Source organism: Acomys minous (genome assembly GCF_964271855.1).
Source record: "Acomys minous genome assembly, chromosome: 4".
Lineage (NCBI taxonomy): Eukaryota > Metazoa > Chordata > Mammalia > Rodentia > Muridae > Acomys > Acomys minous.
In genome coordinates, this window is record NC_140486.1 from 61,477,537 (window position 1) to 61,494,075 (window position 16,539).

Below are 16,539 nucleotides of genomic sequence, written 5' to 3' on the forward strand. Positions count from 1 at the left end.
ACCTCATAGTATTATTATGTAAGAAAGGCTATAGGCTTTGATCTTTTAAGCCTACTTTATCTGTGGATTTTTAATACCTCTACTTCCCTTCCAACCCACCTACTCTAGATAGGAGAAAAAGGGACAGGAGAAGTACGCCTTTTAGATTCAGTTTCTTGGGGGTAATTCTACTCTTTGTCTTCAGGATTCCGGCAGACCCATTAAACAACAAACCAGCAATTCTGAAAAGGGACCGTAACCACAGCAGCTGTAACTTCAGAACCTCAAAGCATTGTCTGGAGTGTTTCTCCCTAGAAGGTCTCTAACTGGGAGTGATGAGCAGCCAAGTGATGTGAAGCAAAGCGAAAGTGATTGATCTTTTTATTTGGACTATTTATACTATCCAAAGTCTGTACAGAATGGGTTTTTAACTGGTAAAGATTATATCCGCACAATAGGCACTTCCACTTTTTTTATTAATTGACTTATTCATTTTACACCCCAGTCATAGGCCCCTCCCTCCTCTCCTCCCAGTCTCACCTTCCCTTCCTCCTCCCTGTCCCCTGTTCCTCAGAAAAGGATAGCCCCCACCCTCCTGCCCCAGCTCATCAAGTTGCATCACGACTGAGTTGGTCCTCTTCCCTTGTGACCTGGTAAGTCAGTCCTGTTAAGGGGAAATGATAATAAAATCAGATAACAGAGTCGATTTCGGAGATGTCCCCCACTCCCCTTACCAGTGGACCCACAGGAAACCTGATCTGCCCATCAGCTACATCTATGTAAAGGACATAGGTCCAGGCCTTGTATGGTCCTTGATTGGTGTCTCAGACTCAACAGGCCCTTCTGGCACTTGGCTAGTTGGCTGCATTGGTCTTCTTGTGGAGGTCTTGTCACATCTAGGTCCCTTCCTTCATTCCTGCACTTTTGCACTAGACTCCCTTTGCTTTGTCCAATGTCTGGCTGTGAGTCTCAGCATCTGCTTTGAATTTCTGCTGGGTAGAGCCTCTCAGAGGAAAACTTTGATAGGCCCCTGAGCAGAAGCCAACCCAAGGCACTATTAATGAGGCAGTTCCCTTTCTAGGGGACAAACACCACGTGTCCTCTCACAAGTCTGTTTCCATCCCACAAAACAGAAGCATGTTTATATTCATTTCAAAAGACACATCAGTCTTGCTGTCCATTCTATTAACCTTTCATGCATTGTAAAAATTTTCACACTGAATTTTTAAAGTCATAGTTATTTGTTTACATAAGTATGTAGCTACTCAACATAATGAGTAATTTTTAAAATATATGTCTAGCAAAGTAACCTTTAGTTGTGTGTTCAATATGTGTATATATAATCTATAAAATTGTATAGGCCATAAAATGAACTTTAGCAGAGTAAGTTACAGGAGTTAGAGTTAATATAAATACATGCATTACTATGAGGCTGAAATTCTGGATCTGGAGATTTAATTTTTTTTTTTTTTTTTTTTTTTTTTTTTTTTTTTTTTTTTTTTGGTTTTTCGAGACCGGGTTTCTCTGTGTAGCCTTGGCTGTCCTGGACTCCCTTTGTAGACCAGGCTGACCTCGAACTCACAGCGATCCGCCCGCCTCTGCCTCCCGAGTGCTGGGATTAAAGGCGTGCGCCACCACGCCCGGCTGGATCTGGAGATTTAAAGCACTTGCTGTTTTTTCACAGAACCTGAGTTCAGTTTCAAGCACCAATATTAGGTAGCTCACAACTGTCTGTAACCTCAGTTCCAGGGGGGGAGGGGTTAGCCAAACCATTTGACCTTTGTGGGCACTTGTGTTCACATGCACATCCCTCGACAATAATTTCAAAAGTAACACTAAATCTATAAGAAATGTCCTAATCACAGTTCTATTGCTGTGTAAAGTGTATATGACCAAGGCAACTCTTATAAAAGAAGTAATTTAGTTGGGGGCTTGATACAGTTTTAGAGGCTTACATCTGTTAGCATCGTGCTAGGGAACATGGCAGCATGCAGGTAGACATGGTGGTAGAAAAGTAACTGAGAGTTCTACATTGTAATACACACATGAGAGAAAGAGAGAGAGAGACTTGTCCTGATGTGGGCTTTTGAAATTTCAAAGCCCACCACCAGTGACACACTTCCTCCAAAAAAACAAAAACAAAAACAAAAACAAACAAACAAAAAACCATACCTACTAATCCTTCTCAGATAGTGCCACTCCTTGATGACTAAGCATTCAAATATATGAAGCTATGAAGGCCATTCTTATTCAAAGCACCATGAGAAATAGAAAAAATATAAATTTTAAAAAAGACTTCAAGGATTATTATTTAAGGAAAGAGGAAGCCAAGAAAAGTCATGTGCAAAAGCAGCTTTTTATTTAACTAATTTATTCAGATAACATCTCAATTGTTATCCCCTCACTTGTATTTTCCCATTCCCCCTCCCTCCTTCTTTTACCTTATTCCTTTCCCCTAGGTCTGTGACAGAAGGGGACCTCCTCCCCCACCATATGATCTCAGCCTATCAGGTCTCATCCTGGTAGCCTGCTTTCGCTTCCTGTGAGTGCCACAGGCCTCCCCACAAAGGAGAGGTGGTCAGATAAGGTGCATCAGAGTTCATATCTGAGTCAGTGCTACTCTCGGCTTCTAGGTTTACTGCATGTAGCATTCTTGCTTGGTACAGTAGTTTGAGCTTAGGTCCAGATGCGCCAGCCTTAATGGTCTTCTTGTAGTTTTCTATGACACTTTGGATCCTTCTATTTCCCCATTGTCCCATAGCTCTCTCACCTGGAGTCCCAACAGGATGTCCCAGCATCTATCCCAATCTCCTGCTAAGTGAAGACTTTCAGGGACATCCCTGTTGTGCTAGTGTACAATTGTGAGAGAATTATACCATGTGTATCTTTCTGGGTCTGGGTTAACTCACTGAGGATGATCATTTCTAGTTCTATCCATTTGCCTGCAAACTTCAAGATTTCTTTGTTTTCCATAGTGTAAATGTACCACAGTTTCTTTATCTGTTCTTTGACTGAGGGATGTTTAGGTTATTTCCAGGCTATTATGAATAAGGCTGCTATGAACATACTTGAGCATATGTCCTTGTGTGGTAAAGCATCTTTTGGGTGTACTCCAATGAGTGGAATAGCTGAGTCTTAAGGTAGCCCTATTCCCAGTTTTCTGAGAAAGTGCCAGAATAATTTCCAAAGTGGTTGTACAAGTTTGCACTCCTACCAGCAATGAAGGAGTATTCCCCTTTCTCCACAGCCTCACCAGCATGTGCTGTCACTTGAGTCTTTGGTCTTAGCTATTGTTATGGTGTAAGATGGAATCTTAGAGTCATTTTTATTTGCATTTCTCTGATGACTAAGGACATTGAGCATTTCTTTAAGTGTTTCTCAGCCATTCAATATTCCTCTGTTGAAAATTCTTTGTTTAATTCTGAACCTCATTTTGTAATTGGGTTATTTGGTTTGGTGGTGTTTAATTTCTTGAGTTCTTTATATATTTTGAATATTAGTCCTTTGTCAGAAACAGGGTTGGTGAAGATCTTTTTACAGTCTGTAGGCTGTTTCTTTGTTCTGTGGACAGTGTCTTTTGCCTTAGAGAAGCTTCACAACCTCATGAGGTCCCATTTATTAATTGTTGACCTTAGAGTCTGGGCTGTTGGTGTTCTGATCAGGAAGTTGTCTCGTATGCCAATGAGTTCCAGGCTCTTCCCCACTTTTTCTTCTAATAGATTTAGTGTCTCTGGTTTTATGTTGAGGTCTTTAATCTACTTGGACTTGAGTTTTGTGCATGGTGATAAATATGGATCCACCTGCATTTTTCTAAATATAGATATCAAGTTAGACCAGCACTATTTGTCAAAGATCCCATCCTTTTTCCATTGAATAGATTTGGCTTCTTTGTCAAGTATCAAGCTTCCATAGGTGTGTGGAAATATTTCTGGGTCTTTGATTCAATTCCATTGATCAGCCAGCCTATTGCTATGCCAGTACCATGCTGTTGTAATTATTGTTGCTCTACAGTACACTTTGAGATCAAGTATGGAGATACCTCCAGAGGATCTGTTATTGTACAGGATTGCTTTAGGCATTCTGGGTTTTTTTGTTTTTTCATATAAAGGTGATAATTGATCTTTCAATGTCTTTAAAAATTGTGTAGGTATTTTGATAGGGATTGCATTGAATCTGTAGATTGCTTTTGGTAAGATGGCCACTTTTATTATGTTAATTCTCTCGATCCATGAACAAGGGAGATCTTTCCATCATCTGATGTCATCTTGAATATCCTTCTTCAGCGATTTGAAGTTTTTTTTTCAAACAAGTCTTTCATTTGCTTGGTTAGAGTTACTCCTAGATACTTTATATTACTTGTGGCTATCTTGAAGGATGTAGTTTCCCAAATTTGTTTCTCAGCATGATTGTTATTGGCACAAAAGAAGGCTATTGACTTTTTTTTGAGTAAATTTTGTATCCAGTCACTTTGCTGAAGGTGTTTATTGGCTGTAGGAGTTCTCTGGTGGAATTTAGGGGCCACTAACGTACACTATCATTTCATCTGCAAATAAGGATATTTTGACTTCCTCCTTTTCCATTTGGATCCCCTTCATCTCCTTGTGTTGTTTTATTGCTCTAGCTAGAACTTCAAGAACTATATTGAAGAAATATGGAGAAAGTAGGCAACCTTGGCTGGTCCCTGATTTTAGAGAAATTTCCTTAAGTATCTCTCCATTTAATTTGATGTTGGCTATTGGCTTGCTTTATATAGCCTATATTATGTTTATGTATGTGCCTTGTATCTCTGATCTCTCCAAAACTTTAAACATGAACGGGTGTTGGATTTTGTCAAATGCTTTTTCAGCATCTAAGGAGATGATCATGTGGTTTTTTTTCTTTCAGTTTGTTTTTATGGTGGATTACATTGATATATTTCTGTGTATTGAACCATCCCTGCATGCCTGGAATGAAACCTACGTGGTCATGGGGAATGATATCTTTGATGTGTTCTTGAATTCAGTTTTCAAGTATTTTATTGAGTATTTTTGCATCAATGTTCATTAGAGAAATTGGTCTGAAATTATCTTTCTTTGTTGAGTCTTTGTGAGGTTTAGCTATCAATGTGACTGTTGCCTCATAGAATGAGTTTGGTAATATTCTATCCATTTCTATTTTGTGGAGCAGCTTGAAGAGTATTGATATTAGCTCTTCTTTGAAGATCTGGTAGAATTCTGCACTGAAATCATGTGTTCTTAGGCTTTTTTTTTTTTTTTGGTTGGGAGACTTCTAATGACTGCTTCTATTTCTGTAGGAGAAATAAGACTATTCAATTTGTTTATCTGACCTTTATTCAACTTTGGCAAGTGGAATTGATCAAGAAAATTGTCCATTTCCCTTATATTTTCAAATTTTGTGGCATATAAACCTTTGAAGTAAGACCTAATGATTCTTTGTATTTCTTTTTTTAAGATTTATTTTTATTTATTGTTTATATAGTATTCTGTCTACATGTATGCCTGCATACCAGAAGAGGACACCAGATCTCATTATAGATGGTTATGAGCCACTATATGGTTGCTGGGAATTGAACTTGGGACCTTTGGAAGAACAGATGAAACTCTTAACCTTTGAGCCATCTCTCCAGCCACTGACTATTTATATTTCTTGAGTGTCTATTGTTATGTCTCCCTTTTCATTTCTGATTTTGTTGATTTGGGTAGTCTATCTCTGCTTTTTAGTTAGTTTCTCTATCTTGTTGATTTTCTCAAAAATCAGCTCCTAGTTTTGTTGATTCTTTGAATTACTCTTTTTGTTTCTAACTTATTTGTTTCAGCCCCGAGTTTGATTATTTCCAGCCATCTACTGCTCTTGGGTTGTTTCTGCTTCTTTTTTCCTGGGGCTTCAAAATGTGTTGTTAAGTTGCCTCTATGAGATGTTTCCAATTTCTTTATGAAGGCACTTAGTGCTATGCATTTTCCTCTTAGCACTACTGCTTTCAATGTGTCCCGTAAATTTGGGTGTGTTGGGTGTACATTTTCATTAAATTTTAGGAAGTCCTTAATTTCTTTATTTCCTCCCTGACTCAGTTGTCATTAAGTAGGGAGTTGTTTAGTTTCCATGTGTGTGTAGGATTTTTGTTATTTCTGTTGTTGTTGAAGTACAGCTTTAGTCCACGGTGATCTGATAGGATGCAAGGTATCATTTCAATCTTCTTGTATCTGTTAGGGCTTGTTTTGTGACCTACTATGATCAATTTTGGAGAAGGTTCCATGAAGTGTTGAGAAGAAGGTATAACCTTTTGTGTTTGGGTAAAAAGTTCTGTAGATATCTGTTAGATCCATTTGATTCATGACATCTTTTAGTGTCCTTATTTCTCAGTTTAGTTTCTGTTTCATTGACCAATCCTTTGATGAAAGTAGGATGTTGAAATCTTCTACTATTAATGTGTGGGGATCAATGTGTGGTTTAAGCTTTGTTACCATTTTTTTTACAAATGTGGGTGTCCTTGTATTGGGGGGATAGATGTTCAGAATTGTGATATCATGTTGATTGAATTTACCTTTGATGAATATCAAGTGTCCTTCCTCATCTCTTTTTATTAATTTTGGTTGAAAGACTATTTTATTAGATATTAAAATGGTTATACCAGTTTGCTTCTTGTGTCCATTTACTTGGAATACCTTGTTCCAGCTTTTTACCCTGAGGTAATGCATATCCTTGTGGCTGAGATGTGTGTCTTGAATGTAGAAGAATATTGGGTCTTGTTTATGCATCTGTTCAGTTAATCTGTGTCTTTTTATTGGAAAATTTAGACCATTGATGTTGGAAGATATTAATGACCAGTGATTGCTAAGTCCCTTGATTTTGATGTTGGTTGCTGTAGAGTGGTTGTGTGGTTCTGTTTTGTAACAGTGAAGTTACCTATTTCCTTGTTATTTTGGTTGTAGTTTATAAATTTGGGTTGAAATTTTCCTTCTAGTAACTCTGTAGGGCTGGATTTGTGGCTAGGTACTGTTTGAATTTGTTTTTGTCATGGAGTATCTTGTTTTCTCCATCAATGGTTATTGAAAGTTTTGCTGGGTATAGTAGTCTGGACTGGCATCTGTGGTCTCTTAGTGTTTTCAAGACCTCTGCTCAGACCCTTCTGGATTTTATGGTCTCTGCTGAGAAATCTGGTGTAATTCTGATAGATTTTCCATTATATGTTATTTGCCTTTTTTCCTTGCCACTTTTAATATTTTTCTTTATTCTATTCATTTGGTATTTTGTTTATTATGTGACAGGAGGCCTTTCTTTTCTGATATATTATATTTGGTGTTCTGTAAGCCTCTTATATGATTATATGCACCTCTTTCTTGACGTTGGGGAAATTTTCTTCTATGATTTTGTTGAAAATATTTTCTGGGCCTTGGAACCAGGTTTCTTCTCTGTCCTCAATTCCTATTATCTTCATCTTTCATCTTTTCATGGTGTCCTTGATTTCTTGGATGTTTTGTTTCAGGAATTTTTCACATTTAACTTTTTTTTGATGGATGCATCATGTGCTTTAACTGTGTCTTCTACTCCCTAGATTCTTTCCTCCAACTATTGAATTATGTTAGAGAAGCTTACCTCTGCATATCCTGCTTTCTTCTCTAAGTTCACTCTTTTTGGCTTTCTTCTGTCTGTGCCTTTATCATTGTTTCCATTTTCATGTTCAGATCTTGAACTGTTTTATTGATTTTCTTCATCTGATTGTTTGTATTTCCTGAATCTTCCAGTGATATCTTCATTTCCTCTCTATAGGTCTCTTTAATGTCTTTAATCTGTTTGGCTGCATCTTCTTGCATTTGTTTATGGATTTTATTGATTTCCTCCGTTATCATCTTCACTATTAAGGATTTGAGGTCATTTTCTTGTGTTTCAGTTGTGTTTGAGTTTCCAGGGTTGAATTCTTTGGGATAACTGGGTTCTGAAGAAGCCATATCGTTTTGGTTTGTCTTGTTTGCATTTTTTATGCTGGCTTAGTCATCTTGCTGTCTATGGCATTGGGAAGTAGTTTCTGGCGTCCTTAACTGGTCATTGAGAGCAGTTCATTGATGAGTGTCTATAGGTTGATAACCCTCACCTGTGGGGATCAGGGAGCCCTTCCCTGGTTCAGGCAGGTGACCTGATTTCAGTTCCAGGGGACTTTGCTCTGCACCCTGGGCTCCCCCCTGGGTCAGAAGCGGCCAGTGTGCGTGCTCTGCAGTCCGAGGATCAGTTTGAGGTAGTGTAGGTATAGCCAGTTAACCTGTCTTTGGCTGGGCTTTGAAAACTCTGCCCTTAGGCACTGGGGCTTTGGGGAGTTCCAGCGCTCTAGAGCAGACTGAGTCTAGGCCCCCAATGCTGCATGTTCTGAGAAAGCAGAGACAGGCTGTGAGGAATGCTGACTCACTCGGAAGCACTATGGACAGATCTCCAGGGGTGGCTTCTTTATAGAACTGTTCTGTACACATAGAGTCTAGCTCAGTTGGCCCAGTCATTTCCTAGCATACATGAAACCTGGACTTGATTCTCAGCACTGCGCAGCAGCAGGTTTGGTGGTGTGCTATTATAATCCTCTCACTCTGGAGCAGAGGCAGGAGAATCAGGAGTTTATGTTCACCACTGGATCCACAGTGAGTCTGAGGTCAGCTTGGAATACATAAGGTTCTGTCTCCTAAATATAAAACAACAGCAACCACACATAAGTATACATACATACATACATACATACATACATACATACATACATACAAACATACACACACATACAGACACATGTAGATTCTGGACTCAGGCAGTTGGGATTCTAACTCTTAGTAGTCATATAACTTTAGGTTCCTTAACATCTAAATTCCTTATTTAAGAAGGTACTATACATATACACACACACACATGTGTGCACATACTTAACATTCAGTATGTATTTAACACAACACCGTATTACTGTAATATTTAATTTATACTATTCCAATTTTGTACGTATTTATGGTTTTCTAAGCAGAGCTCTGAAGACTGAATTGCATTTTATCTGTGTTAGCTATAGTTAAAGAAGAGTTTCTCTCATTGTAGGGGGTCTGAGCTTGCTGAAGTGCTGAGAGGAGGTAGTAACATGAGGGACAGGAACACAAATGATAGGACACGTTGATTTCTCATTTTCCCTGTGTCTTTCTTCCCCGAACAGCAGGTATTTTCAAGATATCTCACTTAACACAGTCGTCTCCTTACCCAGCTCTCTAGTGCACACTTCAAGACCTGTGCTACCAAGACCCTTAGTGTTCATGCCTAGACCTATGCTATACTATGGCCGTTGCTACACCTTTGCTGCATAAGATCACATATCTCCTTTTAAATGTAGACCCATGAATCCACCTGAAAAGGAAGTTTGCCTCTCAACCCCTTTCTAATTTCAATAAATGACATCTATGATGATAACTATTTATTGCTAACTTGACTGTATTTAAAACTACCTTGGTAACATAATGTTTGAGTGTGTCTGTGAAGGCATTTCCTGAAACACTTAATTTAAGAGGGGAAACCCACCATGAATGTCAGCTCTATCATAGAGTGAAGAAGGACCTTAGACTGTAAATAAAAGAGGATGCAGATAGATCTCTAATACGATTATCTTTCTGCTTCTTGACTGTAAATAGAAAGGGACAGATTCCTTAAGCACCCTCATGCCTTCCCCTCTATAACGGAGTTTATCTCACTGCCTATGCTTTGCTGTTCTGGGACTTTCTCTCTGTACCAGACTAGCTTCCAATCCAGAGATGCACCTCCTTCTGCCTGTCTAGTGCTGGGATTAAAGACATGCACAATCATGCCTGGCTAGAACTTTTCTTTAATTCCTTTTCATATGTTGGGAGCCTCCTGGCTGGGTTCTTGCCCTAAGGTCACCACACCCTTTATTCCTGTTTAGTGTCATCTCCTTGAGTACAGGAGTTAGCTCCATCATACTTCCTTCTGCCAATGTCATTAATACCAAAACTCTGTAATTTAGCCTCAGGCAAACTTTTCAGACAAAGGCAAAAGGCAGCTGTCTTTGTCAAAATATCATAAGAAAGGTCTCTAGGCCATATACACATATTCTTCCCCTCTGAAGCTTCTAAAGCTGGGTCCCCACAGTTCAAATCACCCTCAGCGCTGTCTTCCATGATGTTATTAGGATGGCCCATTAAGCCTCCTTAAAGTATTTAATTGCTTCCTAATCCAAAGTCCAGAATCCCACCTTCCACCAACATATAACATGGTCAGGCCTATCACAGCAGTACTCCAGTCTCTGCTACAAACTTAGTAAATATTTGTGATTTTGTAACCAAAGTCTTTGCTACAGCTACTTGACTGTCATTGTATCACCAAAACCACAGCATTAGGTAATACAGAAGAGAGCATGGTCATAGAGCCATAAAACTTCACCAATATTTGAACTTTAATTTCATAAAATGTTGTTTTGCCATGACATATTCTTCTCCTTCTCCCCAGGCCCACAACAATATGAAATATTAAAGGTATTCTCAACTCAAATGTTACAGGAATCATGAGCCATAAAGGTCTTCTGACCTTTATGCTGTATCATTCTAAAAGTCCTGAACATGAAGATCTGGGGGCGTTTTTCTTGGCCTGATGTGTTCCTGCTTTTTGCACTAAGAGAATTCTGTTAAGTGATGCTGAAGGAAAAATGACACTCAGTGTTTCTGCCAAGGCATCCATAGTTACTGTCTCTCTACTGAGGTGCAGATCTTTTCTTTTGTATGCTTTGTCCTCTTCCTACCCCTGGTGTACCACAACTGCTTGCTTACTTTTCCATCTCTTTCATGCTTCACGGATTATTTTTATCTTTTTTTTTTTAACCTTTCCAATTCTAGAATAAATAACTACTGAACACCCTTGTTCTTAAAGGACAATCGTGGAAAATCACAGCATGAAGAGAAGGCCACCTTTAAAGGTGATTACCCCATGAGCTGCTCAAGCTCAGGATGTCGGGTGAGGCTTTCTGATTTCCCAACTAAAACTGAAGGGTATCTCCTGGAATTGGCTGATACCATGTGCCTGAACCCATTCTGAAGATATTCAAGTATATGTTTGTCTAGGACTTTTTACAAAAGTATTAAATAGGTCAGGGCTTTGTTTGTCTACTACAGGGCACTGCAAGATATTCAAACCAAAACCTACTACTTCCCCACAAAATGTAGGATATTATGATAACATTGAGGCAAGAGAAGGTAGATTTACACTGAGACACTCATCTCTTGAAGAAATTACCTTATGAGACTAATAGGAAAATCTAAGAACAAATGGCTAATTAAAAAAAAATATTCAATGGGTTGAGTTATTCCCAAACATAGCTAAAGTGACTTTTGTTCATAACAATTAACTAATGAGAGTTTTGGGTAGGTGATGATAAGAATGGAATCAACTCTCAAAATAATCTAACGAGCTCTACAGTAACAGTGTTAGACAACATGACAGAAATGTTCAATTTTATTTTAACTACAGAAACTGATAAAATATATCAGAAAGTTCATCTTTATGTAACTCTTAATAGTGTACACCTCAGTTTGTTATTGATTGTTCTAGTTATGGATAAGTAATACTGCAATATATATAAACTAAACTATTTTTCTTATGTTAATATTGTAAAGATGAACACATTGGTCACATTCTCAAAACTTTTTGTTTTTTACTTTCTGGTTTTTCAAGACAGGGTTTCTTTGTGTACCCCTGACTGTCCTGGACTTGCTTTGTAGACCAGGGTGACCTCAAACTTACAGAGATCTGCCTGCCTCTGCCTCCCAACTGCTGGGATTAAAGACATCTGGCACCACACCTGGTTCCCTCAAAATTATTATATTTATAGTATATGTATAAATGAGTGCTTTGGATAAGAATGAGGCATTTAAATAAGATATAAAATTGTTTTGACTGGTCTTTGAAATAGGATAGACTAAATTGGACATTTGCAGTCATTTAAATTACATGGAAAACTCTTCAGAAACTTAAATTTTATTAAATTCCACAAATGGAACTTTATGATTAACCTTTTCTAACATTTCATAATTTTTGTAAAATCTCACAGCCAATTTTGTTTTTTTTTTTAATTTTTTTAATTTTTTCTCCTTTATTAATTTATTCTTGTTACATCTCAATGGTTATCCCATCCCTTGTATCCTCCCTCACAGCCAATTTTGAAACTCATGTAGCAAACAGAAATAAGCAAAAAAAGCACAACTGTTTTGTGCTAGGGTTAAAATTTCATAAAGGCAATTTAGAAATACAATCTCTCCCATAACAAATAGAGCTTTAAAAAATTCATGGAGGGTAGAAGGGTCCTCAGATTTTCTGTGTGCCTTTCTAATGGAGATGTTTCTTGACATAATTTTGGATATAATAAGTGTAATTATATATGTTATTTTACAACCTATCAGACAGATAATCACATAAAATTTGTTTACAAAATTGTGCTGGTATTCAGATATACCTGTTATACTGGTAAGCAGATGGCTATGGTTAAATCAATTTCCAAGTGATGAAACTGTTTATAGATATATAAAACATATGAGATGGCATTTCATTAATCATTTGTATATACATGACTATAAATTTTTCTCATTATCATTTTTCTTTTCCTCAAAATTTTACTTGAGATTTTTAAAAAGTTAATTAATCTTCTACCTAGAGGTGATGTTAAGGTCGCCATGACTCCATTTATGTGACTATTAAGCTAATATTGCCTCATTTTCAGAGCTAACATAAAATGCGTGTCTTTTTATCATAAGCTCATTGGCTCCAGCTGTTCTCTCATGTTCCTCTCTTCCCCATTGAGTGTTTAATGCAGTAAGTAGACTCATCATCTGAATACTGGGCAGCATCAGGAAGGAATGGAAGTCTATCTCCCAATCTTTGACCATAGCTATGGCACTCAGGAATTCAACATGTGATGTGCTGCTGTAAATACACTTATCACTAATAGAAGATGAGAAAAAGCAACATTTTTCAATATCTGCACCATACCTCTATTTAACTCTAAAGCAGATAGCTGGTTGCAGAGCACATTAACACGTTTGCTTGCACTTCAGGGGCCAAGCTGAGTCTCATAAAATATAGTCAACATCTTCACACAGAATTATAGTTATTATTGAAATTGTAGATTTGAATTTCCCTAAATTAAATATGTGTACAGCATGAGCTTATACAACTTATGACTAATGCAAATAAATATTTATTGAATGATTCAGTATACATTATACTTTTTCAGAATTTATTTTTCATTCTAAACAAATTTTTATAATAGCTACTGATGCTCTTAACTTCCAATTTTTATGACTCTGTAGGAGTTACAAGCCCGTTGAGTTTATTAAGGAAGTTATGGCTCATAGGAGAAACATGACTCATTGTTTTATGGGCAGAAGATGAATGAATCAAAACATATACTTCTGGGAAATGTCAAGGAAAAACAGGGGGAACCTTTTCCTCCCTGGTGTAAACAACAACTCTCTAAATGAATCCTACCACAAGGACAGCATTGGACTCCGTGATGAAGTCGACGGAATGCCTTCCCTAAGCACCTGCTTTCTCAGCTATAACTTTGGATTTCCTATATGATCATGCACTCTTATTTCACCATCCCAAGGGAAAATATATGGGCTTAAGAACAAAAAAAAATCATTGCTTCCCTATAGATGCCATCAAGGCTCTATTCATAAGGAATTTCACTCTTTTGTAAGGATTAATCTCCCATTTGAAGTCATCACACACCAAGGAGGATTTTCAAATAGAGAAGACTATTTTTGAGAGAAAGAGAAAATAAGAATTTTAAAGTTATCTTTGCCTTCAGACACATTTCCCTGTTTTTGATAAACAGAGAAATAAACCTCAAAAAATCCAGCATGAAAATAATTTACAACAAAATGAAACTATTTCTGTGTGGCACAAATGAGAAAACTCAGAGAAGGCAAAAGAAATCTCATCATTTGTTGAGATTTTCTTTCAGACATTGATTTCTGCTTAGGGAGATATATCTGCCATATTTCAATATTTTTACTTGAGTTCCATGAAACTGATTTCCATAAAAATAAAAATTTCATCCACATAACTGGAGAAACAGAAATATACCCACAATAAATGTCATTCTCCTAATTTTTCAGTGTTATTTATTTTTAATGGGTAATATATATGTAAAAACACATAAAAATACTGTATGAATCATAAAATTGTTTTTATAAATTGCACTGGGATGTACAATATAAATTTCCTTTAGTATATAAAAATATTGTTTGAGAAAACTAGGTAAAAATCATTACTGAACAAATTGTAGAATTAATTATCTTTCAGTCATAATAGTTTGTAAGTTATATGACAATTTGTAAAGGGTTTTGTCATATTTTTGTTATTGTGGTATTAGAAATATCTTCCTTAAATGTACATCTGTACAGTATAACTTACTCACATGGCCTGGACAAAAGATACAGAGGGAGAGCCGGGGAGAGATGTTTAAATGATGTCTAAGGAGACACCCTGCATAATTTCAAAAGGTGACTAATTCATGCCACACGAGCGATTACATCAGTAAAACCGGGTATGTTTCAGACTGAAACATGTTCATTGTACTTGCCACTGTGGGGCAGGGCAGAGTGGGAGTTTACACAGAGAGACGATGCAGTCAGAAGGAGATCTTCAAACTTAAGCGTTAGAACCATTTGAAGACACAATCGTCTTTGTGTTCTTCAGGCCATGTACATGATTTTGAAATCTTTATTCAACTTCAGTGTGCCTCAAAACAGTAGGTGCCTTTTCCTGAAAAGCCTGAGTCACTCTGTTGTGGACAATGGATGTAGGGGATGGTGAGTGTTGGCTGTTCTGTCAAGAAGCCTATGGGAGATTGAAGGACTTGTATCCACCCATGCAGCTAGCTGAAGGATGTCATAAATGAGTGTACAGTATAATCACACAGCACTCAGAAGGTATCAATATTTGGAGTTTCATGCTGTCTAGAGATTCTTTACCTATATCTTTTTATTTATAACTGAGGTCTCAAAATCAGATAAGGAATAACAGTAACTAACAATTAAAGCACAAAAGTGTAAATAGGGGCTGGAGAGGTGGTGAAGGACATGAAATGCTCTGGCAGGGGACCTAGGTTTGGTTTTCAGCACATAAATCAGAGCTCACAGCCTCCTGTAACTGAGGATCCTATGCCCCCTTCTGGCTTGTGTGGGTATTGCATGCATGTGATACAATTACTTACATAAAGGTATCAAAGATGCGCTTCGAGATCAGCTGGGGAAATTGAGGCAGAACATAGGTCCAGTGGCTGGCTGGTGACCCTGCAGACTTTTTAGAGGGCAATTTTCCAGGCTGGAAATGATTGTTACCAGCACGGCTTCCACTGATAGTGGTAAAACTGAAGGGCCAGAATTAAATTGCTGGCATCAGCTGGTGCCGAGAGCTACTTGGGGTGGGAGCTTACACCTGTTATGTAAGTGTGTGCTAAGGCTGTTGGCTCTAGTTTAAGATTTACCCTGGTAGTGGCAAAGCATCTAATAAAGAAAGGAACGGAGAGAAAACACACACACACACACACACACACACACACACACACACACACTATTTGATGATGAAATAAGACAGAATTCAGCAGGTCGGTTTCAACCAGCTTCTTCTACAAGCTCATCTAACTTTACTCATACACATACATACATACATACATACATACACACATGCATACATACATACATACATACACATATTCACATATTCACATATTAGGTGGATGGACACAGATTCCGAAAACTTTATACACATACATATACACATACAGACATCTTGGTGAATGGAACAATCTCCAAAGAGTGATTTCCAATAGCCTGCTACTGTACATATACACATATGTACATATATACATTTGATGGATGGAACAAACTCCGAAGAGTGTGCTCCAGCCCATATTTTTATTCTTTGTCCAACAGCTTATATATCCTAGCAAAATATTTCAAGCAGTACAAAATTCACAATGTGGCTATATTTTATTTTTGTGTACATGAATGATTACAATGAGTATATGTAGATAAACATGTACCCTCACATGATCAAATGTCTTATGTATTAGGGGTGAGAAATAAACACGAAGAACAAGTTATTTCCAAGAACCCGTATAAGTTTGTAACTAAGCAACTTGTTTATATTAACTGAGTATGAAAAAGCAAGGTAATTTCTCAGACAGCTTTTCTTTACCAGCATACTGCAACTTGTGGTTACAAAAAAAAAAAAGAACCAATTCTATTAAAAAGTAATCTGTAGGCTTAGATCTTCTACATTTACATTATTTACAGTTCTTAAACACTTCACCATCACTTCTAATCCACCAACAGGAGGAAGGGGAGAAAGAATGTTAATAGGAAAATGGGTTGTAGGCTTGTTTAGATGTAGTTCCTTGAGCCAGTACCACTCTGCCTTGTCAAGATGCCAGCAGCCCAGTCCGGTGGCCAACATCAAACAGCCACAGGAATCTGTAGCAGTGGCACAACCCAGAGGAAACCACCAGGTTCCGCCGAATCGGCATGAGTCGGTGGAAGC

General features: G+C 37.6%; 1 long non-coding RNA gene across 1 annotated transcript in view; it reads left to right on the top strand.

The window, feature by feature from the left end:
• The first annotated feature begins 307 nt into the window (after nucleotides 1-307).
• LOC311596066 overlaps nucleotides 308-16,539 on the top strand; it is a 41,665-nt gene continuing 25,433 nt past the window's right edge. The window contains exon 1 of the long non-coding RNA XR_014778695.1: nucleotides 308-632. This is a non-coding gene — a long non-coding RNA (uncharacterized lncRNA). The remainder of the gene's footprint in view (nucleotides 633-16,539) is intronic.